We start from the raw sequence: 10429 nt of genomic DNA, 5'->3' as shown, positions 1-10429 counted from the left end.
GTCAGGTGGAAGGATTATCTTGACAAAGGAGAAATGCTCACTAACAGGAATGTAAACAAATTTGTGCACGAAATATGAGAGAAACCTTTTGTGTGTATGGAACATTTCTGGGATCTTTTATTTCAGCTCATGAAACATGGGACCAACACTTTACAGGTTGCGTTTATATATTAGTTCAGTATAGATTTCGTGCAATTGTTTGTGTCTTTCAGACACGGTCAGATTTAACAAATGTCATTGCAAAAGAAAACATTCTGCCAACCACTCCAAAAACATTTGATCAAGTTCGCCATGCTTTGCTATTTCCTTAGATACTGTCCTGGCCTAATTCCAATACTTCCAAAGTATACAGCACATAAGAGCGTTATTGTCACCGTAAATGATGGGTGTTTTTCAGGTGGACGTATAATGCACAGTTTCAGGACAGGTCAGAGGTCAGGACAGATAACAGGAAACATGCGTATGTATGGCCGGTACCAGGTTCATGAATCTGAATCTTTTGGTCTTTTCAGAACTACTGTAAGTATGGAGGTGGTACACAACAATTCCACCCTCCTCTAGATGCCTTGTAAGGTAACGGTGATCAACCCGACTCTCAATAACAATGTCTTTAGACTGTGGCGTTGATGGTGGAAAACGTTCGCAATTGTCACCTTTGAGTAAAAGTGAAGATACACTACAAAAGTATGTGGACGCCTGCTTGTCGAACATCTCATTCCAAAATCATGGGCATTAATATGGAGTTGGTCCCCCTTTACTGTTATACCAGCCTCCACTCTTCTGGGAAGGCTTTCCACTAGATGTTGGAACATTGCTACTATAACAGCCTCCACTCTTCTGGGAAGGCTTTCCACTAGATGTTGGAACATTGCTGCTATAACAGCCTCCACTCTTCTGGGAAGGCTTTCCACTAGATGTTGGAACATTGCTGCTATAACAGCCTCCACTCTTCTGGGAAGGCTTTCCACTAGATGTTGGAACATTACTGCTATAACAGCCTCCACTCTTCTGGGAAGGCTTTCCACTAGATGTTGGAACTGCTGCTATAACAGCCTCCACTCTTCTGGGAAGGCTTTCCACTAGATGTTGGAACATTGCTGTTATAACAGCCTCCACTCTTCTGGGAAGGCTTTCCACTAGATGTTGGAACATTGCTGCTATAACAGCCTCCACTCTTCTGGAAAGACTTTCCACTAGATGTTGGAACATTGCTGCTATAACAGCCTCCACTCTTCTGGAAAGACTTTCCACTAGATGTTGGAATATTGCTGCTATAACAGCCTCCACTCTTCTGGGAAGGCTTTCCACTAGATGTTGGAACATTGCTGCTATAACAGCCTCCACTCTTCTGGAAAGACTTTCCACTAGATGTTGGAACATTGCTGCTATAACAGCCTCCACTCTTCTGGGAAGGCTTTCCACTAGATGTTGGAACATTGCTGCTATAACAGCCTCCACTCTTCTGGGAAGGCTTTCCACTAGATGTTGGAACATTGCTGCTATAACAGCCTCCACTCTTCTGGGAAGGCTTTCCACTAGATGTTGGAACATTGCTGCTATAACAGCCTCCACTCTTCTGGAAAGACTTTCCACTAGATGTTGGAACATTGCTGCTATAACAGCCTCCACTCTTCTGGGAAGGCTTTCCACTAGATGTTGGAACATTGCTGCTATAACAGCCTCCACTCTTCTGGGAAGGATTTCCACTAGATGTTGGAACATTGCTGCTATAACAGCCTCCACTCTTCTGGGAAGGCTTTCCACTAGACGTTGGAACATTGCTGCTAAAACAGCCTCCACTCTTCTGGGAAGGCTTTCCACTAGATGTTGGAACCTTTCTGCGTGACTTGCTTCCATTTAGCCACAAGAGCATTAGTGAGGTCGGGCAGGCTTGCAGTCTGCGTTCCAATTCATCCCAAAGGTGTTCGATGGGGTTGAGGTCAGGTCTCTGTGCAGGCCAGTCAAGTTCTTCCAAACCGATCTCGACAAACCATTTCTGTATGGACCTCTCTTTGTGCATGGGGGCATTGTCATGCTGAAACAGGAAATGGCATTCCCCAAACTGTTGCCACAAAGTTGGAAGCACAGAATCGTCTAGAATGTCATTGTATGCTGTAGCGTTAAGATTTCCCTTCACTGGAACTAAGGGGCCCGAACCATGAAAAACAGCCCCAGACCATTATTCCTCCTCCACCAAACTTTACAGTTGGCACTATGCATTCAGGCAGGTAGTGTTCTCCTGGCATCCACCAAACCCAGATTCGTCCGTCAGACTGTCAGATGGTGAAGCGTGATTCATCACTCCAGGGAACGTGTTTCCACTGCTCCAGAGTCCAATGGCGGCAAGCTTTACACCACCAGCTGACGAATAGCATTGCGCATGGTGATCTTAGGCTTGTGTGCGGCTGCTCTGCCATGGAAACCCGTTTCATGAAGCTCCCGATGAAGAGTTATTGTGCTAAAGTTGCTTCCAGAAGCATTTTGGAACTCGGTAGTGAACGCTGAAACCGAGGAAATTTTTTGCGCACTACAGCAGTCTGCAGTTCCGTTCTGTGAGCTTGTGTGGCCTACCACTTTGCGGCTGAGCCGTTGTTGCTCCAAGACTTCCACTTCACAACAACAGCACTTACAGTTGATCGGGGAAGCTCTAGAAGGGCAGAAATTTGACGAACTGACTTGTTGGAAAGGTGGCATCCTATGACGGTGCCACGTTGAAAGTCACTGAGCTCTTCATTCCGGGCCATTCTACTGCCAATGTTTGTCTATGGAGATTGAATGGCTGTATGCCCGATTTTTATAAACCTGTCAACAACGGGTGTGGCTGAAATAGACGAATCCAGTCATTTGCTTTTGTGTACCTTAATATTAAATGTTTATTTTATTAATTTAACCTTTATTTAACTAGGCAAGTCAGTTAAGAACAAATTCTTATTTACAATTACGGCCTACCAAAAGGCAAAAGGCCTCCTGCGAGGACGGGGGCTGAGATTAAAATAAATAAATAAATGCAATATAAATTCATAAAGAGAGACTTAAGACAACAACATAGCAGGTCAGCAACACATGACAAGACAGCATGGAAGCAACACAACATGGTAGCAACACAACATGACAACAACATGGTAGCAACACAACATGGTAGCAACACAACATGACAACAACATGGTAGCAACAGAACATGGTAGCAACACAACATGACAACAACATGGTAGCAACAGAACATGGTAGCAGCACAAAACATGGTAAAAACATTATTGGTCACAGACAACAGCACAAAGGGCAAGAAGGTAGAGACTACAATACATCACGCTAAGCAGCCACAACTGTCAGTAAGAGTCTCCAATGATGGAGTCTTTGAATGAAGAGATTGAGATACAACTGTCCAGTTTGAGTGTTTGTTGCAGCTCGTTCCAGTCGCTAGCTGCAGTGAACTGAAAAGAGGAGCGACCCAGGGACGTGTGTGCTTTGGGGACCTTTAACAGAATGTGACTGGCAGAACGGGTGTTGCCTGTGTCACAGATTCGTCATGTTTGGGTGTGGCCGAGTCCTGAGGAGGTGACAACTGCTGGGTCAGGGTGTCACCTAGTTTCCTCTGCCCATAGAGTGTTCCCTCTGCTCATAGAGTGTTCCCTCTGCTCATAGAGTGTTCCCTCTGCTCATAGAGTGTTCCCTCTGCCCAGAGAGTGTTCCCTCTGCCCATAGAGTGTTCCCTCTGCCCATAGAGTGTTCCCTCTGCCCAGAGAGTGTTCCCTCTTCCCATAGAGTGTTCCCTCTGCCCATAGAGTGTTCCCTCTGCCCAGAGAGTGTTCCCTCTTCCCATAGAGTGTTCCCTCTGCCCATAGAGTGTTCCCTCTGCCCATAGAGTGTTCCCTCTGCCCATAGAGTGTTCCCTCTGCCCATAGAGTGTTCCCTCTGCCCAGAGAGTGTTCCCTGTGCCCAGAGAGTGTTCCCTCTGCCCATAGAGTGTTCCCTCTGCCCATAGAGTATTCCCTCTGCCCAGAGAGTGTTCCCTCTGCCCATAGAGTATTCCCTCTGCCCATAGAGTGTTCCCTCTGCCCAGAGAGTGTTCGCTCTGCCCATAGAGTGTTCCCTCTGGTCATAGAGTGTTCCCTCTGCCCATAGAGTGTGCTCCAGAGAGTGTTCCCTCTGCTCATAGAGTGTTCCCTGTGCCCAGAGAGTGTTCCCTCTGCCCAGAGAGTGTTCCCTCTGCCCATAGAGTGTGCCCTCTGCCCAGAGAGTGTTCCCTCTGCCCAGAGAGTGTTCCCTCTGCCCAGAGAGTGTTCCCTCTGCCCATAGAGTGTTCCCTCTGCCCAGAGAGTGTTCCCTCTGCCCATAGAGTGTGCTCCAGAGAGTGTTCCCTCTGCTCATAGAGTGTTCCCTCTGCCCATAGAGTGTTCCCTCTGCCCAGAGAGTGTTCCCTCTGCCCATAGAGTGTTCCCTCTGCCCATAGAGTGTTCCCTCTGCCCAGAGAGTGTGCTCCAGAGAGTGTTCCCTCTGCCCAGAGAGTGTTCCCTCTTCCCAGAGAGTGTGCTCCAGAGAGTTTTCCCTCTGCCCAGAGAGTGTTCCCTCTGCCCATAGAGTGTTCCCTCTAACCAGAGAGTGTTCCCTCTGCCCATAGATTGTTCCCTCTGCCCATAGAGTGCCAGAGAGTGTTCCCTCTGCCCAGAGAGTGTTCCCTCTGCCCAGAGAGTGTGCTCCAAAGAGTGTTCCCTCTGCTCATAGAGTGTTCCCTCTGCCCAGAGAGTGTTCCCTCTGCCCAGAGAGTGTTCCCTCTGCCCAGAGAGTGTGCTCCAAAGAGTGTTCCCTCTGCCCAGAGAGTGTTCCCTCTGCCCATAGAGTGTTCCCTCTGCCCAGAGAGTGTTCCCTCTGCCCAGAGAGTGTTCCCTCTGCCCATAGAGTGTTCCCTCTGCCCAGAGAGTGTTCCCTCTGCCCAGAGAGTGTTCCCTCTGCCCATAGAGTGTTCCCTCTGCCCATAGAGTATTCCCTCTGCCCATAGAGTGTTCCCTCTGCCCATAGAGTGTGCTCCAGAGAGTGTTCCCTCTGCTCATAGAGTGTTCCCTCTGCCCATAGAGTGTTCCCTCTGCCCATAGAGTGTTCCCTCTGCCCATAGAGTGTTCCCTCTGCCCATAGAGTGTTCCCTCTGCCCATAGAGTGTTCCCTCTGCCCATAGAGTGTTCCCTCTGCCCAGAGAGTGTGCTCCAGAGAGTGTTCCCTCTGCCCAGAGAGTGTTCCCTCTGCCCAGAGAGTGTTCAGCACCACAGCTGGAAGGAGGAACTAGTGACCCAACCTGAGTTAGTAAGTAGCCTATCAGATGGAAGGAGGAACTAGTGACCCAACCTGAGTTAGTAAGTAGCCTATCAGATGGAAGGAGGAACTAGTGACCCAACCTGAGTTAGTAAGTAGCCTATCAGATGGAAGGAGGAACTAGTGACCCAACCTGAGTTAGTAAGTAGCCTATCAGATGGAAGGAGGAACTAGTGACCCAACCTGAGTTAGTAAGTAGCCTATCAGATCAGACTGGTTCTGTGTCCTGCACTGTTCAGACTGCAGAGAATACGTTACATATCGCTTGTTACATTTAACAAAAGTTATTTCAAAATATTACTTTGTGTTACTTTCATTAAAACATTAGCAGAATCTCACAGTTTGTTTGACTGTCGGACGGAGGGCTCTCCCACACCGCTCTCCCACGCCGCTCTCCCACGCCGCTCTCCCACGCCGCTCTCCCACGCCGCTCTACCACGCCGCTCTCCCACGCCGCTCTCCCACGCCGCTCTACCACGCCGCTCTACAACGCCGCTCTCCCACGCCGCTCTACCACGCCGCTCTCCCACGCCGCTCTCCCACGCCGCTCTACCACGCCGCTCTCCCACGCCGCTCTACCACGCCGCTCTCCCACGCCGCTCTACCACGCCGCTCTACCACGCCGCTCTCCCACGCCGCTCTCCCACGCCGCTCTCCCACGCCGCTCTCCCACGCCGCTCTACCACGCCGCTCTCCCACGCCGCTCTACCACGCCGCTCTACCACGCCGCTCTCTTACGCCGCTCTCCCACGCCGCTGTACAACGCCGCTCTCCCACACCGCTCTACAACGCCGCTCTCCCACGCCGCTCTACCACGCCGCTCTCCCACGCCGCTCTCCCACGCCGCTCTCCCACGCCGCTCTACCACGCCGCTCTCCCACGCCGCTCTACCACGCCGTTCTACCACGCCGCTCTACCACGCCGCTCTCCCACGCCGCTCTCCCACGCCGCTCTACCACGCCGCTCTCCCACGCCGCTCTCCCACGCCGCTCTACCACGCCGCTCTCCCACGCCGCTCTACCACGCCGCTCTACCACGCCGCTCTCCCACGCCGCTCTCCCACGCCGCTGTACAACGCCGCTCTCCCACACCGCTCTACAACGCCGCTCTCCCACGCCGCTCTACCACGCCGCTCTCCCACGCCGCTCTACCACGCCGCTCTCCCACACCGCTCTCTTCAGTAAAGGATCTGAAAACTTATGTAAATGTGATATTTCTGTATTAAAAAAAATATATAAACTTGATAAACTTTCTAAAAGCCTGTTTTTACTTTGTCATTATGGGGTATTGTGTCATTAAGGGGTATTTTGTCAATATGGGGTATTGTGTCATTATGGGGTATTGAGTCATTATGGGGTATTTTGTCATTATGGGGTATTGAGTCAATATGGGGTATTGTGTCATTATGTGGTATTGTGTCATAATGGGGTATTGAGTCAATATGGGGTATTGTGTCATTATGGGGTATTGTGTTATTATGGGGTATTGAGTCATTATGGGGTATTGTGTCATTATGGGGTATTGAGTCATTATGGGGTATTGTGTCATTATGGGGTATTGAGTCATTATGTGGTATTGAGTCATTATGGGGTATTGTGTCATTATGGGGTATTGAGTCATTATGGGGTATTGTGTCATTATGTGGTATTGAGTCATTATGGGGTATTGAGTCAATATGGGGTATTGTGTCATTATGTGGTATTGAGTCATTATGGGGTATTGAGTCATTATGGGGTATTGAGTCATTATGGGGTATTGAGTCATTATGGGGTATTGAGTCATTATGGGGTATTGAGTCATTATGGGGTATTGTGTCAATATGGGGTATTTTGTCATAATGGGGTATTGAGTCAATATGGGGTATTGTGTCATTATGTGGTATTGAGTCATAATGGGATATTGAGTCATTATGGGGTATTGAGTCATTATGGGGTATTGAGTCATTATGGGGTATTGAGTCATTATGGGGTATTGAGTCATTATGGGGTATTGAGTCAATATGGGGTATTTTGTGTACTGTAGATTGAGGTAGAATAAGGCTGTAATGTAACTGTCACGTTCGTTCTCCTCCTCGTCTGAGGAGGAGCATGGATCGGACCAAAACGCAGAGTGATATGAATACATCTTCTTTTATTAGAGACGAAGACGGAACGAACACTATACAAACTAATACAAAAAACAATAAACCACGAACGTGAAGCTACAAACGAAAGTGCACACACAGCTACTAACGTTAGACATAGACAATTACCCACAATTACCTAAAGCTGCCTTAAATATGGCTCCCAATCAGAGACAACAATAAACAGCTGCCTCTGATTGAGAACCAAATCAGGCAACCATAGACTTTCCTAAACCTCTCTACTGAACACAACCCCATACATTCTACTAAACCCCCTAAACAATACACACACCCTAAACTAGACAAAACACACAAACATCCCATGTCACACCCTGACCTAACTAAACTAATAAAGGAAATCAATATAACAGAGGCCAGGGCGTGACAGTAACAACATGTGGAAAAAGTCAAGGGATCTGAATACTTTCCCAATGCACTTCAATATAATGTATATCAGAGATGTCCAAAATGTAATATTTTAAAGAAATATATATGTATATCTTTATGTAAATGCTGTGTATAAAAGTACCACGTATGTAAAATGTATATGTAACAAAGAGAGGGGCGGTAATTCCATTCATAATAATAATCTGTGGGGAGACAGATGAGAATGGAGGCTAGCTTGGTGGAGAAGGGAGCTGTGGGGAGATAGAGGAGAGACGGAGGCTAGCTTGGTGGAGGAGGGAGCTGTGGGGAGACAGATGAGAACGGAGGCTAGCTTGGTGGAGAAGGGAGCTGTGGGGAGATAGAGGAGAGACGGAGGCTAGCTTGGTGGAGGAGGGAGCTGTGGGGAGATAGAGGAGAACAGAGGCTAGCTTGGTGGAGAAGGGAGCTGTGGGGAGATAGAGGAGAGACGGAGGCTAGCTTGGTGGAGGAGGGAGCTGTGGGGAGATAGAGGAGAACGGAGGCTAGCTTGGTGGAGGAGGGAGCTGTGGGGAGATAGAGGAGAGACGGAGGCTAGCTTGGTGGAGAAGGGAGCTGTGGGGAGATAGAGGAGAATGGAGGCTAGCTTGGTGGAGAAGGGAGCTGTGGGGAGATAGAGGAGAATGGAGGCTAGCTTGGTGGAGAAGGGAGCTGTGGGGAGATAGAGGAGATTGGAGGCTAGCTTGGTGGAGAAGGGAGCTGTGGGGAGACAGATGAGAACGGAGGCTAGCTTGGTGGAGAAGGGAGCTGTGGGGAGATAGAGGAGAGACGGAGGCTAGCTTGGTGGAGAAGGGAGCTGTGGGGAGATAGAGGAGAATGGAGGCTAGCTTGGTGGAGAAGGGAGCTGTGGGGAGATAGAGGAGATTGGAGGCTAGCTTGGTGGAGAAGGGAGCTGTGGGGAGATAGAGGAGAACGGAGGCTAGCTTGGTGGAGAAGGGAGCTGTGGGGAGATAGAGGAGAATGGAGGCTAGCTTGGTGGAGAAGGGAGCTGTGGGGAGACAGATGAGAACGGAGGCTAGCTTGGTGGAGAAGGGAGCTGTGGGGAGATAGAGGAGAGACGGAGGCTAGCTTGGTGGAGAAGGGAGCTGTGGGGAGACAGATGAGAACGGAGGCTAGCTTGGTGGAGAAGGGAGTAAACAGAACTGCCGTTATCACTTGTTTGTCCGCTATGACCTCACACACCCAATACACCTGGCCACAATAAGAAATCAAAGGTAGCTTATGATGCCCTGATCTGCTGAGGGGTGGAACCAACCAGGACTAAGCTGAGGGCATCTTTATAGTAAGAAATAAAAGACAACATGGGCAATGCAATATCCAATTGTTTTAAAGAGTGAATGTATGGGCTACATTTATGAGAGTAATACGTGCATTTATTTACCTTATCAAGCTTGAAGACAATACAGTCAGTGTTATGAGTGAGTGCAAGGTGTCGATGCATCCTCTTCCAATACAGCCTCTTTCAACACCATGCGAAGGGTCGGGAAAGGGTATCCATATGACATTTTGCTTTGATGTCAAATCAACTCGTCTTGTTGCTAGCGACTTTAGCTTTTGTGCTAGCTAACATGCTACTGAACTGTGACACTAGCATACTGACATGCATATAGGTCTTAAAAGACAGAAATGGAAGTGGTTTAAAATGTCAGGCAAATCATTAGTTAGCTAGCTAGCTATCACATTAAATGTGTTAACAATATGATAGATAATGGTAGCTAGCTAGCTATCACATTAAATGTGTTAACAATATGATAGATAACGGTAGCTAGCTAGCTATCACATTAAATGTGTTAACAATATGATAGATAACGGTAGCTAGCTAGCTATCACAATAAATGTGTTAATAATATGATAGATAACGGTAGCTAGCTAGCTATCACATTAAATGTGTTAACAATATGATAGATAACGGTAATTAGCTAGCTATCACATTAAATGTGTTAACAATATGATAGATAACGGTAGCTAGCTATCACAATAAATGTGTTAACAATATGATAGATAACGGTAGCTAGCTAGCTATCACATTAAATGTGTTAACAATATGATAGATAACGGTAGCTAGCTAGCTATCACAATAAATGTGTTAACAATATGATAGATAACGGTAGCTAGCTAGCTATCACAATAAATGTGTTAACAATATGATAGATAACGGTAGCTAGCTAGCTATCACATTAAATGTGTTAACAATATGATAGATAACGGTAATTAGCTAGCTATCACATTAAATGTGTTAACAATATGATAGATAACGGTAGCTAGCTAGCTAGCCTGTCAGTGGCCCTGACAGACTGAAACTGGTATAGCAACAACATGTATTTCACTCTATCCCATAAAACATGACATTGCTAATCAGGCATCAATTAGCTAACACATTTTAAAGTTTATTGGGAAGTTTAATGAATGAATAAGTTAGACACTCACTAGACAACTTTGGTAGGTAGATTGCTTGGTTTCCATTTGCAACAGATGGTCGTAGACAGTTACTGGTCTTGGAACTCATGTGTTCACCAGAAATGACTTCTGGTAAACTGTTTGCCACTAGTGGCAAGAAATGTTGTTGCCACAGATACAAAT

This window comes from Salvelinus fontinalis, chromosome 7, assembly GCF_029448725.1.
Source record: "Salvelinus fontinalis isolate EN_2023a chromosome 7, ASM2944872v1, whole genome shotgun sequence".
Classification (NCBI taxonomy): domain Eukaryota; kingdom Metazoa; phylum Chordata; class Actinopteri; order Salmoniformes; family Salmonidae; genus Salvelinus; species Salvelinus fontinalis.
The sequence above is the reverse complement of the archived record's forward strand: the minus strand, read 5'-3'. Positions refer to the sequence as shown.